The 15,920-nt window shown below is 55.0% G+C and overlaps 1 protein-coding gene and 1 long non-coding RNA gene across 8 annotated transcripts in view; one reads left to right on the top strand and one right to left on the bottom strand.

Moving 5' to 3' along the window:
* The window catches only part of ZMIZ1 (zinc finger MIZ-type containing 1), a 231,926-nt gene that overhangs the window by 145,200 nt on the left and 70,806 nt on the right, over window positions 1-15,920 (top strand). The window lies entirely within an intron of this gene.
* Window positions 3,005-13,508, bottom strand: LOC120237311. The gene is made up of 3 exons (XR_005529919.1): window positions 13,391-13,508; window positions 3,551-3,683; window positions 3,005-3,064 (listed from the first exon to the last, which is right to left on the bottom strand). It is a non-coding gene; the product is annotated as an uncharacterized LOC120237311 (long non-coding RNA).

The following is a 15,920-nucleotide window of genomic DNA, read 5'->3' as shown; positions in this document are numbered from 1 at the left end:
TCCCTGGGGTTTTCGGAGTGAACAGTGAGGAGCAGGGCAGTGCCATGGAAGAATGGGGGTGGGAGGCAGATTTGGAAGTAGCTCCAATGCCTTGGAAACGAGATCTGGGTATTTCGATGGCCACTCCACAGTCATTAAAAACCAGGTCTCCCCCAAGAATTACTATGTGGAAATGCTTGCGATATAATATTAATTTTTAGAAGGGTAACCAAAAATGGTTAAGTTCATTGTGACCTCAACCAGGTGCACAGGAAACAGAAAAGAATATACCAAAATGTCAACGTATACATAATGGATCTATCTGGAGGGGTGGGGAGGGGCGGGTGACACTTGATTTCCCACATTTCCTGCGGGGAGCACAGATTCTGTCTCGAAGCAGAAGCAGCAGTGGACATTGTTGGTTCCTTCGGTGTTTGGCTGGCGTTGGCAGGGGTGGAGCGAGACGAGAGTGCCCTTGTCTCCAGGCTGGCTCAGCAGTTTTCCCAGAGCAGCCCTCTCTGGTTCCCCGGGAGCCCCGGGGGGCAGGCCTCTGCTTGTCGGGAGGCCATTCTTCCTGTCTCCCTCTCTTCTGCAGGATTAGCTCATTGCTGGCTCCCCCACAGAGCCCGGGTGTGCAAGGACACAGCTGCTTGAGGCCCAGCTGGCGTGGGTCTGCTTAACAGGCCTGTCCAGAATGAGAGGGGGGCAGAAGGCTGAGGGCATCAACTTATGCAGGGGAGGGGGAAGGTGCATTGGGGGCCAGGACCCTGACAGGCAGAGTACAGAGCCCTCTCAGGAGGGGGCACTGCTTCTCCTACCTGGACCCTCACAGCCCCAGTCCAGGGCCCCAGCTGGGACCTGCACACCCTCAGGCCGCATGACTGGGGTGGGGGTCCGTGAGGGGAGGGCGGGGATTGATGGGGCCTCCTCCAAGGGGAAGGCGAGGCTGCCGGAGGCTCCTCAACCAGATGATGTGTGTCTGAGTTTGGGTTCTCCCTGATGCAAAGTGCAAATCGAACACTGTGGCTCAAGAGGTTTATTGAAGCAGATCCCTGAAAACAGCGGTGGAGAAGCAGGGAAGGACAGGGAAGGGAAGGAGTTCAATGACAAGGTGTCATTAAGCACAGTACCTGCTATGACCCCCTACCAGGGAGCTCTGGGAGACAGGAGAATGCGCCCCTCAGCCTGAGAGGCAAGGATGAGGAATTATTTACTCTGTGGTTGGCGGCCATTATTGGGGGAGGGCTGCATGGGGTCAGGGTCAGGGTACACGCACTCGCCTTGGCCATGGTATCTGGCAGGGTCAGGGGTGTGTGATGAGGCACCCGCGGGGCCAGAGCAGGGCGCTTTCCCCATTTCCCTCATTTGCACCCCATCCCCCGGTCCCTGCTGTATTCCAGCCCTGCTCCTAAAGCGATTATATTCTTTGTATTGATACCCACTGATTTTAACTTCAAGTTAGAGATTGCAAGAGGCAACTTTATATCTTATATGCTGCCGCACCTTGCAGACTAGTCTTCCTTGCCACATTTAGAAGCTCACTGTCAGCATCAGGAGGATAGAGCCGATGTCCTGTGTCTGTGTGGAGCCCCAGGTGCCTTGTCCAGGGCTCCAGCCTGGGCCAGCTCTCTGCCGGTTAAAAAGAGAAGTGGGGATTTAGGAAATTGGAAGTCCCCTCCTTGAAATAGCAACACCCCAAACGTGGGAAGAGATCTGACGTGGCAGGTAGTTTTCTCGTTGGGTCCCGTGACCACCTAAGGCCTCTCAGGGGCCCCTTGGCCCTAGTGCACACCTGAGGGTGCTCCTGTCGAAGAGGAATAGTCCTACTGCCCAAGGCCACGGGGGCGCCTGGGTGCCACCTACTGCTGGGCCCCTCCCAATCCGTTTCCTCCGTACTCCAAAGCGTTCACTCCTTTTCTCTGCCTCTGTGACTCCAGGGTGAATGATGGAATCGTGGGTGTGAGAATACCTCTTAAAAGAAAAAAAAAAATACTAAACTGGAATTTTCAGGGCAAGGAATGATCCTCGGCGTGTCCAGGCCCACTCTGTGCCAAGCACAGAGGCTACAAACGTATATAAATGCACCACACACAGCCTCTGCTCTCGAGATTTGAAATAAATGAATGCTCCCATTCTGTGGGTGAGAAATGATAGTAATCCTACCCACAAACTCAGCCCTTTACACAGCCTCCCTTGTCTGGCCCTGTGAGATCCCCAGGGCGGGCTTATCCCCACTGAAAGAGGAGGGGACTGCAGCTCTGAGGGGTGGAGGAGTGGTCTCTGCAGGAGTAGAAGTGGGACGGATGCTCTGGCCGGCCCATCCCGGCTTCTCTGCATGTGTCCCCTGTGGAGTGGGCACAGCCTCTTGGGAGATGCAGGGGCACAATTCCCGCCTTCCAGGCACCCAGGCTGTCCCCCTGCAGCCACAGTGCTGCCCCAGCCCAAAGGCACATTCACAAAACAACCCCCGCTGCCCCGGGGTGCCCCGAGGATGCCATGGCTGCCCGAGGAGTTAATAAAGCCATCGGCAGCAATTAATTCTGCAGAGGAAAGAGCCAGGTAAGAGGATTAAGGAAGCCAGAGCTTTGGTTTTAGGACGGAGCTTAGCATTCCCGCTAACAGAGGAGGGATTTCAAGGGATCCGCGGGCGCGAGAGTGAAATGGAGCAGGAGCTCGGTGGAAAGCGGGTGAGGCGGTGATGGTGGTCGTGGGCCTTCTGAAGCCAGCTTTGCCAGCCACAGCCTTATAAATACTTTCCGGGTTAGACAGACGGACCGGTGGGAATTAACAATGGTGTCAGTGGCGGGACCGTCCGTCTTGCCTGTTTAGATTTACAGGATTGTCTGTATTGGCCAAGCCAATCTGATTTATTGCCCCTTTCAGTCACTCTGATGCCCACCGTGTGGTCAGCATCTTCCTGGTGCTGGAGCACTCACTGTGTGTGGCAGCCACGGACCCACTTACCCCACACGATGATCCCAGACCCTTACCTACCCATTTTCCAGATGAGGAAACCGGGGCTGGGCCAGAATTGTGGGTCAAGCAAGAATATCTGACTCTGAAGCCACGGGCTGCCCCACGCTCTCTATGAACAGGTTGAAATGAAGTCACGTCAAGATCACCTGAATTGCTTGCAGGGGGAGGTACTAAGTATTTGACAATGATCTGTCCTTGTTGGTAGGTCGAACAGCCTCCTGTCTTTGAGCTCTTTCAATACTCAGAGTCCCATGGATGGTGAGTGGCAGAGAGCCTCACTCATAGTAAGCATTCCATACCTGTCTGCTGTTATAATCGAAATGCCCCAATTTCAAATATTTTTCCCAGAAACCATTCAGGCATTAAGTGAGTGACCTTATGTGCAGTGCTCAGAACAGGACTTGGTATGTAGGAAGTGTTGTATGCATGTTAGCAATTTATGCCAACATGGTGGCATTCAGACCGTCTTAGAATGCCTCTTGTACCTGGAAGTAATACAAAAGCCTGTGCCCCTCCCTGTGTTGTGATTTGGGGTCTGGGAAATACAGAATCTGTATGTGTAGAGAGGGCAAAGGTAAATGCAAACCGTACCCACCTCCAAGGGGGTAAGAGATGAGTAGGGTGACAGCTCCTTCCTGAGGCTCCAGGAGAGGTTCACGTGGGGTCAAGGGCACATCTTCCTTCCCCCAAGAAGAGGAGGCTGAATCCCAGAGGGGAAGGCAGGCTGCCTGTAGGAATGGAGGGTAAAGAGCTGGCTGAGGGAGGCCGGGCAGGGCCAGCAGAGCCTGGTCTGTGCCTTGGGCTGGGGAAGTTTGAGATCTTCTTTTTACCCCCAGCAACCCCTCCCAAAATTCTCTCAAGAGAGAAAGTAACCTTTAGAGTATTGTTTATTGAGGTTCTGCTTCATGCCAGCCACTGTGCTGGGTATTTTATGAATATCAGCCCTGATACTCACGAGGGGCCAACCCATTTCATAGACTGGAACCCTGAGGCACAAAGAGAGGTATCCACTTGCCCAAAGTCACTGAAATCTTTTCTAACAAAGCAAGGGACAGTTCAATAGATGGCTCTAAGTGGATGGATGTTTGATGAGTTGAGATTGAAGGGACGAAGGAAAGAAGAGAGAGAAGGAGAGAGGAAGGGTGTGGACCGGGGCCTGCCCCTTCTACCTCTCCCTGGTCATGTCTTTTCTCTCTGGGATCAGGTTCTTTGTGAGCGACCCCCTTGGCTGATCCCCAGGGCCCATCTGGCAAGCAACCTCAGAGAGGAATTTCTTGGCCAACAGACCCTGCCCTCCTGCCCCTCATCGGCTGGCCCTATCAGCATGCACAGCAGAGCTAGGGCTCAGGAGAGGCGAGGCCTTAAAAACTGTAGGTCTTGGCCCATAGGCCCCTGGTTCTGCTTGCCTCCACATTCTCAGCCACCCTCAAGTCAGACCCAACCAAGCTTCTGGGATAAGACAGATCTCAGGACGTGCAGAGCCGGAACCTGGACACTGGAGTAGGGACAGCATTGGGCAGGGGTCTAAGCTTCTAGGCATCAGGATCAGGCTGACCTAGGCCTCAGCCCAGCCCCATCACTCCCATGCCACCTGTGCCCCCCCCCCCGTCCCTCCCCAGCCACATCTCCTAGCCTCTCACGAAATCATCAGCACGGAGCCCTTAACACAAGCCGGCGTCTCAGAAGGGCTCTGTGCATAATCATTCAGATTAAGCCTTGCACTGCAGCGCGGGCTCTGGACCCTGCTCGCTAAGTGACTTTATGCAGATTGCTTCTCTTCTCCAAGCTTGGGGTCCAGCAGATCTAGAATCCGGGTCTCCTGGCTAGAGAGGCAGCAGTTGTCTCCATGGCAACCCAGCTGCCTCTCGGGGGACCATCTGGATCACATCACCCTGGCAAGGTGCTGCCCAGGCAATCAGGTGTTCATGTTCCGCAGTGGAGGCTCTGCAAGGTGGTAATTCCCCTCGCTGGGGACAAGGCCGTGGCCAGGCAGCGGCTGGAAGGAAGCATGGCACCTTGGCCGCACCTGCTGCCCTTGCTCTTCCTGCTTCCTGAGAGAAACACACCTCAGAGCTTGGAAACTCAGGCCAATGACTTTCCTTGGAGAGCTGTTAACAGTTGCTCCTTTATATTCCTAGGTACGTTTCCTGGCTTGTCCAGGCTGGCCGGGTGGGAAATGCTGCCTGGGGCTGGACTCCTGTAGGGAATTCCAAAGGACCCAGTCTCACCTGTTTGGGATGAAGACTACTATTGTCTTCTGGCAGGAAGCAGGAGTATTGGGAGGGAGGAGTGAAATGAAGAGCCTGCCTTTCAAACAGGCACATAATTATGACAACAGAAACTCGGTGCAACCTATAAACAAAATTCACCCCTTCAACAAAGGGCATGGGCGCTTGTTAGATGCAGACTTTGTGATTAGCACTTGGGTAATCCTGGAAATTGTACCCTCAAGGAGCTTACAGACCCTAGTGCTCAGGAAGAGGACAGGGTCAATAGACCTGCATCAGTAGGGGGTGAAGCTGAAATGGGGTGATGTGGGACCCACTGGGGCCAGTCCCTTCCAGCGGGCAGCTCCCAACCCAGATGGGATCGGACAGTTCAGAGATGGTGCTCTGCTATCGCTTCACGTCACTGAGCCCCTTGACTTTTTTTTTCTTTTTAAAAAGTTTTTATGTTTAATTTATTTCTGAGACAGAGAGACAGAGCATGATGGGGAAAGAGCAGAGAGACAGAGATATACAGAATCCCAATCAGGCTCCAGGCTCTGAGCTGTCAACACAGAGCCCAACGTGGGGCTCAAACCCACGAGCGTGAGATCATGCCCTGAGCCAAGGTCAGAGTCTTAACCGAGGCCTTAACTGAGCTACCCAGGCACCCCGCCCCTTGACTCTTAAAACAGCCCATGAGGCAGAGTTCTATCCCCTTTTCCACTTGGGGAAACTGAGGCTCAGAGAGTGAAGTGCATGCCCAGGGTCACAGAGCTGGGCAGTGGCTGGGCAGAGATCAGAACTGGGGGGCCCTCTGCCTCCTCAGGGCACCCTTTTGGGGGGGGTCGCTGCTCTCCTGGTGGGGTGCCCAGAGAGGCTCCATTTCCTAGATGTCTGAGGCTTCCCTCTAAGCTGAGCAAAACAGTCCTCTGCCTCTGTCTTTTCTCCCTCTCTCTCTCTCCCTTTCTCTTCCCCACCTCCCTTCCACTCCCCTCCCTCCCTCCTTTCCCTGTCTCCTTCTCCCCCACTCTCCCTGACTGTCTTTCTCCCGTCTCCTTTCCTCCCTCTCCCTCCCTCTCCCTCTCTCCTTCATTTCCTTTGTCTCCCCTTTCCCCTTGGGACCGCAGCTCCATGCGCCACTGGGCAGGCTGCAGCTCAGCCCTGCCCTGGAGTCACCTGCAAGCTCTGGGTCCACAGGTGCACCGCCCAGGTCCTGCCCCCACCCAGCCCTACGCTGCGCCCCCAGAAAGGCCCGCTGCTGGGTAGGGCTGCCCCCCCCCACATACCCTCCACTGAGGAAGTGACATAATTGCCTGTATTCCCATTTCCTCCAGGCTCCCCACTCTCAGATGTGCGCCCCAGATGTTTAGACTCACTTCCTCCCAATTAAGCGTCTGCTGGGAGGCTGGGAGGCCAGGAGGCAAGGGCTGGTGTGTGTGCGCTCTCACTCTCCAGCAAGGGCTTGGAAGGGAGAAAATGGGAACCCACCCTCCTGGGGACAGACGGGAACTGGCTTGCTACTGAGCTCCGTGGGGAAGCTGAGCGGCTGGGAAGTGCGGCCAGATGCCCCTTAGCTTGGCTGCCAGCCCAGCCGCTGTGAAAGCGCTGGCCCCTCGGCGGTCTCCGGGGGAAGATCTTCCAGTGCCCAGCCCCTGGGGACAGGCCTCCCTTGTCTGTTCATCTCCTCCCTCATAAAGAAAGAGGAGGAAAAGGGTGCTGCCCCCTGGAAAGAGCAAGGTCAGGGAGTGGGCAGGTGACCCCACACACTGGGTCTGTTTCCTCTGAGGCACTGGTGCCCTTTGTTTGGCCAAGCTTGGGCTACAGGGGCTGGTCCCAGGCCCCCTCCTTGTGCAGAAAAGGCTGCCTCAGCTCCGTATCACTCTTGCACGTCCACACGGCCGGGAGTCATACAAAGAACAGTGGCATCCAGACAGAAGATATAAAGTGGGTCTGGGGACCAGAGAACCCAGTGCCCCCAGTGGAGCAGCTACACATAGGGACCGTCTGAGACCGTGAGAGACACAGCCCAGAACTACAGGGCTTCTCCAGTCCTATGAGAAATCTGAGGTTTCTAATGTTGAGCCACCCCTTCCCAGTGCTGGCCAGTCTGGCTGTGACTGATGACTGGCTCTCCAGTGGCTAATGGAAGCATGGGACTTAAGGCCTTGGGGACCAGGACCAGGACAGATGGACCCATGACTCATGGAAGGAAGTAGAGTCACCTTCATGGAATACAGAAAGAGGTCTCAGGCCATGTCAGCAGGGAAGGGTCCTGAGGACACCTGCACGGGGCTGAGGGTAGGAAGACTGGCCACCGTGAGGCATAGAAATCACCCATATGGTAAGTATCCAACATGGAGGTAGGCCACCCTTGGGCTTGCATCCTGCTCCCCTTGCCTTCATGCTGTGTCACTTCAGGTAACTGGCACAACCTCTCTGAGCCTCAGCTGTGGCGTCAGGAAATGGAGCTAACACACCTCCCTGGCAGAGTTGCATTAGATGGGACGATGTAGGGGAAGCTGTGCCTGGGTGTCGTGAAAACTTGGTGTCCCTTTGCTACCTCCCAGTAACAGGCAAAACAGGTGGGTGGTAGTGCCCTTCCCATCCAAAACGCAGTCGTGAGAGGAAGAAAGCTGGGTCGGGGAGGAGGAAACTGGATACTGTGAGTCGGACAGGAAAGGGGAAGCAGGCAAATAGTACCCTTTGGAGAACATGAGGTATATAATAATCAGGAAGAAGTATAAATAGTGAAAGGTCTGTAGCAGTATTGTTTTTACTTCTGCTGTTACTCTCTGACGATATGATATTTACCACCTAATGCTCTTTTCATTACTGCTACTAGTACTATTACTCCCATAGCAGCTGCATTGCTGCTAATACTACCAGTATCGATACTACCATGCTAAGCCTCTAATGCTATCAGTTTCTCCTACTAACCAGCTGAAGAGTTCACTTGTATTGAGTCCTTAGATGTTCTAGACACTGAACAAAATATTGCACATACCTTCTCTCGCCTCCACAAAAATATTGAGAAGAAACTGAGACTCAGAGTGGCTAATGACTTGCTCAAGGCCACCCGGCCAGCAAGTGACAGAGCCAGAATTTAGACTCGGGAGGTCCCACTCCAGACCTGCACACTCGGGTACCAGGGCAGATGCCTTCCAGAAGGAGGAGGAAGGACGCTTGATGAGCCCAGGGTCCTGGATGAATGGAGGCCTGGTGCATCTCCGGGCAGGGCTGCCTTGTGAACGAGCCCAGTGAGAGCTGCCTTTGTGGAAAAGTCTAATAATGTCTCTCTTGCCTTGTCTCATGAAACCTGAAATTCCAGCTGAAGTCCAACTGCTTTTCTTTGGTTCTAAGCGCTTGCCCCTCTGTAGATTAGCCTTGTCCATTCGCTCTGTCATTTGAGGACCCCAGTGAGGGACACTGAGGCCGGGTCCCAGACGCGGACAGGCCTGACTTCCAGTTGTGGCTTTGTTTGTAAGCTGGGTGGCCCTGAGCCGGTCCCTTCACCACAGAGCCTCACAGAGTGTCCTGTCCCTCCGTCCCGGAGGCTGTGTCTGCCCTGCAGGCATCCACGAAGCATCCTTGTGACTCAGGGACACCTAGTAGAGCCCCAGGTGCAATACTGTTTGCAGATGAGACCCTCCCCCGCTCCCCCCTGCCACCACCATTCCCAAGGCCTAGGTCAGTGATGGCAAGAAACTAACACACTGTGTCTGGAAAAGACCTGGAAATTAGAGGTTTTTCAGCCATGCATTCAGCAAATATTTATTGGGCCCCACAGCATCCAGGTCCTGTGCAGGATGGCTGGACACAGTGCGAGTAAGGTGGCTGTGGTCCCTGCCCTCTGAGAAACTCAAGCCTCGGTGGAGAGGACAGACCTGGAATAAACCCCCCCCACCCCAGTGATGATGTCACTGTGATCGGTTCTACAGAGAACAGCCTGGAGGCTTTCTTGAGGAAACAACCCTACCGGGAAGGAGAAGATCTTCCCAGAGAGGAGAGCAGAGAAGGGCATTTCAGACAGAGGGAACGGCATTTGCGAAGGCCCCAGGTTCGGAAGGAATGTGGGTTCACGTCCCCTTTCTGCCTTTTTGGACTTGGTGTTCTCTGCACGAGATGCTTCCGAGCCTCAGTTTCCTCACCTGTAGAATGGGAACAACGCTGCCTGCCTCCCATGGTTCTGAGCAACTGAGAGATTAGGGAATATGAAGATGCTGGTATCTAGCACCGCTTCCCTGAATGCCTACAGAATCCAGAGGCTGCCCCTTGGCTCCTGGTTTCCAACCACCCCCCCGACACCCGAGGCCTCTGTCAGTACTGGTTGTTCCTCAGCGCAATTAGGTAATTAGGCCAAATTCAATTACACACCACACTCCCAGGTCTGTCTGGGGCCCGAGGGAGGCGTGGGCTCCCCTTGTTGAGGGGGAGCAGCGGAAACACTGGCTTGGTTCCCAGGACTGTGCCTTACTACCGTGTATCCCAGAATACTGACTGCATCCCAAATGGGGAAACTAAGTCAGGGAAAAGGCAGTGCTGTTTGGCCTCAAACTGTAGCATCCCCAGGGCTGAGATCCCTGGGCTGACTTCTTTTCCCTCCAGAGCACCCTAGCTCAGGCTGCTGGCCCACGGCTTGCCCTGCCTTTCAGATTCATCAGTGGTCCAGGCCCCAGTTTGGTGGGAGGGTAGGGTTCAGTGTCTCTGCCACTCCTAGATTTGTGGCAGTTTCCCCGCCCAGCTACAGGCTGGCACCCAGTCATTACTCAACGCTTTGTTTGGCATGTGGGTTTTTGCAGTGAGCCTGCCTACTACCTCCAGTAAAGCTGGGCAATGGGGCGCCTGGGTGGCTGGTTAAGCGTCTGGCTTCGGCTCAGGTCATAATCTCGCTGTTTGTGAGTTTGAGCCCCGTGTGGGACTCTGCGCTGACAGCTCAGAGCCTGGAGCCTGTTCTGATTCTGTGTCTCCCTCTCTCTGCCCCTCCCCTGCTCGTGCTCTGTTTCTCCCTCTCTCTCTCAGAAGTCGATAAACATTTAAAAAAATTTTTTTAATTAAAAAAAAAGCTGGGCAAGTCAGGGTTTATAAGTACCTTTAAGGGACTCGCTGGAGGCATCTAGACCTGAGCAACCGAGGTCAAGGGTAGCAAAAGGGCCTTCCCAGAGACCATGCATGAGACTTCCAGGGCTTTGAATATCAGTCTAGGAAGCTCAAACTTGAACTTGATCCTGGTAACACTGGAGAGCCAGGGAAGGGTTTAGACAAGGTAGTGATAAGGTCACATTTGCCTTTTATGATACCTTAGTAGGTTGAGAAGGGACCAAGGGGCCAGGGGCATAGAAAGAAATGCGGATGCTGTTCTGGGTGTCCAGAAAAGAGACTACCGGGGTGGCATGGCGCCATATGCAGAGGAAAAGGGACAGATGGTGACTCTCTGGTGGTGCTTTTTGCCCATGGCCAGCCCCTGGCCACCCATAGCTGGGCCTCGGAAGCTCCACTCGTGAGGTGAGGTTGTTTTAACCTTGATTCTGGAGTTTCTGGTTCTGAAGACTGTGCACGGCAGCTTTGGGGGTGAAAAGCCTTAACTTTGGATTGATTCATTTAATTCTAAAATGAAAGTGGTTTTATGGTTTTGTTTTTTCTAGTCACAAAAATAATACATACTCTTTATAAATAACTAAGGCATGCGGGAAATTAGAACAGAAGTGGAGCTGAAATCCCGCTAACGTAGGATAACACCTTGGTAAATAGCTATCGTTCAACAGATACGTGTTGAACACCTACTAGGTGCCGGGTACAGAGCCATCGGGGATATAACAGAGATCCAAGCAGACATACTCCCTGCTCTCATGGGGCTCCTAGTCTACCATAAGGGCTATATTTACAGATACGGTGTGCATAGAGTTACAAGAATGGACCTTCGTGGGCTCATTGCTTTGGAGCTGGCTTGTGGTAAGGCGATTCTGTGTATTGTAGCCAGCTTGTCAGGCCTGCCCCATCCTTTACAGGTGATCAGTGGGGATCAGCTCAGTTGGGACAGTTCCTTTAGGGGCCCTCACCAGTCCGCTTTAGGGAGACCGGTGCCCCTGCTAGCAAAGAGGCCCCGCATCTGCACGAGATGTCCATACTCGGTGGGGAAGCTGTGTCCCAGGAAGAGGTCGAGACCTGCTCTTGGCCACACAGCAATCCCCCAGCCTCTCTCCCAGGCCGCTCCTTTCGTGTGAGGACTCGGCCTCCGGTGGAGGGGTGTGCTGTTCTCACCTGCCAAGCTCGGCTCTGCGGATCCCGATTTCAACATCAGGCCTCCCACTCATTGCCCTGCCTTGGCGGCCACTTTGGATTTTCCTCAGACAGACATTCCGATGTGGCCTGCCTGCTCACGTCCGGCTGCTCCCCCACCCCGGCCCCCGAGAGGGGGGACACCTGGGACCACGCCGGGGAGCGAAGGAAGCCGCCAGATTCCCCAGGCTGCCGTGGGCTGGGAGCAAGAGGCTGGAAGGGAAGTGGGTACCACCGAGAGGGTCCTCTCCACTCAGGACTGTCAGGAGGAGGGAAGGAAGCACACCAGGGGATGAAGGGTTCCTGGTGGACTCTAATGGGCCTGGAAGGTTCGTAGAGCTCTTCTGTTGCTGCATGCTTCTCAGCCACCCATCCTCTCCCCTTACCTATGAGAGCACCCCAAGGCAGAAGAGGCCACAGAGGCCGTAGCCTACCAGTCTGAGCTCCCCTCTGCATTTCCGCCATCTTTAGCTCACACACCTCAGGTGACAGGATGCTCGTTAACACCCCTGGGTAGCCCCGCTTGTCCATCCTTTGAGCCCCCACCCCACCTTCCTCCTGTGTGTGACTCACTGTGGGTGAGAAAAGGAGCCAAGAGGTCCAGAGTGCGGCCTCCAACCTCCCCGTGAGGAGAGGGAGAACAGAATGGGGCACACCCTCCGTATCTGAGCCCATCGGCTCATAAGAAGAGGCAGCTGATGGACAAGAGGCCTGTAGAAGAGGGGGCCCTCACATCTGTCTAGCCCTTTACGGTTTGGAGGACATGTTCTTGACACTGCACGTGGTGAGAACACAGCGTTGGGAGGCATGGCTTGGGGCTCCGGAACAAGCCAGAAGTCATAGGGCTAGTTCCTGGCTCTCCCGCCGACCTGCTGTGTGATTGGAGGAAGCCCAGGCCCCTCTCTGAGCTTCAGTTTCTTCATTGAAAGTGAGGCTAGGGGCTCTTTACTCCAGTGTGAAATGAGTTCGTGATCCCCGATGGTCAAGCAGAAGCTCTGTAGGGAAGAGGGCCGGCGGTAACAGCCCACGCAGGCTGGGGGGCACAGGGGGCCCACAGCTGCTGGGGGAGCCTGCATTCGGCCCCGCCAGCCCCCCAGCCTTGGGCCTGAATGTGTGTGTTGCCATAACTCTTTGTCCGTCTGAGCCTCATTTCTTCCTCTGCCAAGCGGACGGCATCCCCCCGGGGCCTGCTTGGGCCTTTGTTCTAGGACGTATCGGAAGTGGGGTTCGGCTACCCTGGGCCCAGACAGAGAGACGTGCTGCACAGGCAGACAGACAGACAGCTCCAGCAGGAAGGGGAATTGCCTTTCCAACTTCAGGGAGCTTATGTCTGTCCACCCCTGGGCCCTTCCGGAAGCCCCCTGTGAAAGCTGTGTCCTGGGAGAGGCAGTAAAGCCCCAGGACTGCTGAGGCACGGACATTCGAGCCGCCTTGGCCGTCCCTTGCCTTCAAAGGCGACTCCAGAAATCAATGGAAAGAGATTCATTAGAGGCCTGGGTGGTGAGCCCCCCCCCCCACCTCCGGCAGCCCCTTTGTTAGTTGGCCTGTGCTTCCTGTCAGAACAGGCAGCCCCTGCTCTTCCAGACAGCAGGTCGGGTCGGGGGGGCCCCCTCTCTGGGCCGGGCGGGCAGGGGGAGCGGGACACCGCAGACCCTCCCGTTCACTCACTCATTCCCCGCCTCACTAATTCATTCAGGCAGCGGGTTCTTGTTTCATTCGTACAGCAGATACCCCAGATCTGCCCGGCATCCTTTACAACCTGCCAACGCAACAGGTACAAGGCAGACAGTAGTCACTGTTGACATGGAGCTTGCCTTCTAGTCAGGAGACAGCACTGACGAGAGAAGCAGTCGTCAGTGCTGAGGAGAGAGCTAAGTCAGGAAAGAGTGGGAGGAAGTGTGGGGAGAGGCAGTGTGTCTGAGGAAGCCCCCCCTCCCCTGAGAAGGGCTCACCGGAGGGCAGGAGGCCCGTGGGAGGTGGAAGGGACGAGAGCCCAGCTACCTGGAGGAGACCATGGCTAGTGCATCCGAAGGTGCCTCTGGGCTGCTTGTGGCCAGAAAGGCAGTGAGGCTGGAGCAGAGTAAACGGAGGGCAGACTAAAAGGAAGTGAGGTCAGCGAGGTGACAGGGCCCGGGCTGCGTGGGGTCTTGTGGGTAATAATAAGGGCTTTGGGACTTTACAGTGACTGAGCGGCAGCCAAGGCAGGAAGGGATGTGAGGCAAGGAGGTATGTGCTGTGGCTTTGGCTCTAACAGCCTCTCACCAGGGGTCTTGTTTTGTTAGGAATGTCATCACTGACGTGCCACCGCCGATTAGGCACCTTGAGCTACAGAGCTGCACCGTCTCATGATCACTGGGGGCCAGAAGGCCGAGATGTGAGATCAAGGTGTCACGTCAGCAGGCCACGCTCCTCGGAAGACGCTAGGGAAGGCTTCTGTCTCCCAGCTCATGGCGCCATGACACCATTGTCCCTAGGCCTACTTCCCCTGTGCATGTCTGTCTCCGTGTCCAGATTTCTGCTTTTTAAGGGGACGCCAGTCATATGGGAGTACGGCCCACCCCAGTGGTGACCTCATCTTAACTTGATCAGCTTGCAAAGGCCCGTTTCCAAATAAGGCCATATTCACAGGTACTGGAGACTAGGACTTCACGTTCTTTTGGGGGGACACAGTTCAGCCCACACCATCACAGCACAGCCTCCCCGCCTCTCCAGAATTATCTCCCTTTTCTCCTTGGGTCCCCCGAGTACCTGGAGTTAGGTGCTTTCACTTCCGTTGTACGAAGGAGGAGGTACGGGCTGAGGAAGGCTAGGTGACGTGTCCAGGGCGGCCAGCCTATCAGTACTTGTTTCCTGAGCCTCAGCCTCCAAATCCAGGCATGTCCCCTCTCTCCATGGCTCCTCAGCTAGCAGGGACGTGGCCAGTTCCCTCCTGGCTGCCAGCAGCCCCTGCCTGCCATTCTCTCTGTCCCAGCAGCCTGGGCAGACAGCCTCAGGCGGTGGGGGGAGGTGCACCTTCCCAGCTGAACAGTTAAAGGGCAGACAGCTCTTGAAGACCGCAGCCACCCGAGAACCCATTTTGTGCCTGGCTCCTGGGTTCCCACCCACGTCCTCTCTCCTCCTTCAGCCTGGCAGGAGGCTTTCCTGGGTCCCCAGTAACCTGGCAGAGACTCTCAGAGGTGTAGAGTAGAAGTGAGGGGCAGGGGTTAGTTTTGTTTTCTGAACCAAATGATGATAAGATTTGGGCAGAAGCCAAATGCAGACTTCTGGGAATGCAGTCTGAGTCTGGGATGAGGGCCCTGCTGGGGGGGACATCCAGGAAGGGGCGTGGGGTGTCATGATAGGAGGTTCTGAGCCAGGGAGCTCTCATTTCCCCACCATGTCCCAGTCTCCATCAGGTGGAGCCCCGGGCAACCAAAATGTAGGTGGATGCTTACAATTGCACAGATGGTAAATAGGAAAAAGAAACACAAAGAAAATAGTTCAGTGTATGTAATGTGGTGTGCTGGAAAAAGTATAAAATGAGATTCGGGGACACAGCTATCGTCACCTCAGCTCACTGGATGATAGTGACCTTGTGGTCCCTGTCCTCTGGACCTTTGCACCCCATCGTAGGAATATAGTATTCCTATATACTGTATATTCCTATATACACGGTGGTCCCAGTGCAGACTTCGCAGTCAGATTGCCAAGTAGTTTAAATCCTTCTGGCAAGTTGTTCAAACCTCTCTGTGCCTCAATGTTATCCTCTATAGAGTGGGACTAATAATCACAGCTCGTCAGAGAGGGTAGGGGTCACATGTTGATACGTGGATGGCGCCCGGAAGCTTGCCTGGCAAAGAGCAGACCCTCAGTCACAGTGAGTTCTGCATGACTAGGAAACAGGAGAGGCCTGGATCCAGCTTGGGGGTCCCAGCCCTGTCTCCCAAGCAGCAGTGCGCCCTCCTGCCACCCCCCCATGCATGGGTAGGGTTCTGAGGCTTGGCAGAGACACCTCCATTAGCTGGGTGCTGGACCTCATCAGTGCCTTTCTTCTTCAAGAGTGTACACCTAGAATTGAGGGGATTGACCAGAGCGAAGGAAGAAGGGAAAGGGGGCGGAGGGAACAGCATTATCAAGACTTAGGAGTTCGTGTACCAGCCCCTTGGAGGTGGGCAGGAGGAGCCCCAGGAGAAGGCCTCTGGAGACAAAGCCCCTGAGATGACTCCTGCAGTGGCTTGAGCCTTCCTGGACCAGCCATACTGGCAGTGTCACAGATGCCCCACTACCAGTGCACCCCTCCCCCACTGTGCATTCCTTTATTGAATGTAACTCTGGACCCTGCACTTACTTCATGGGTCTTGGGAGGGATCCAGTTGTATGAAAGTGGATGACCCCAGGTAGCTCCCAGGACCAGTGCTCATGCCTGTCACACTCACGCGGGTATCTGCCCAGGGCCTCCCTGGCTCCTTCATTCTCCTTCTGAGTGCTCCAGCCTGCATGGTG

Source organism: Hyaena hyaena, unplaced genomic scaffold (genome assembly GCF_003009895.1).
Source record: "Hyaena hyaena isolate Hyena2069 unplaced genomic scaffold, ASM300989v1 scaffold_176, whole genome shotgun sequence".
Classification (NCBI taxonomy): Eukaryota; Metazoa; Chordata; class Mammalia; order Carnivora; family Hyaenidae; genus Hyaena; species Hyaena hyaena.
Note: the sequence above shows the minus strand (reverse complement) of the source record. Positions and strands in the feature narration are given on the sequence as shown.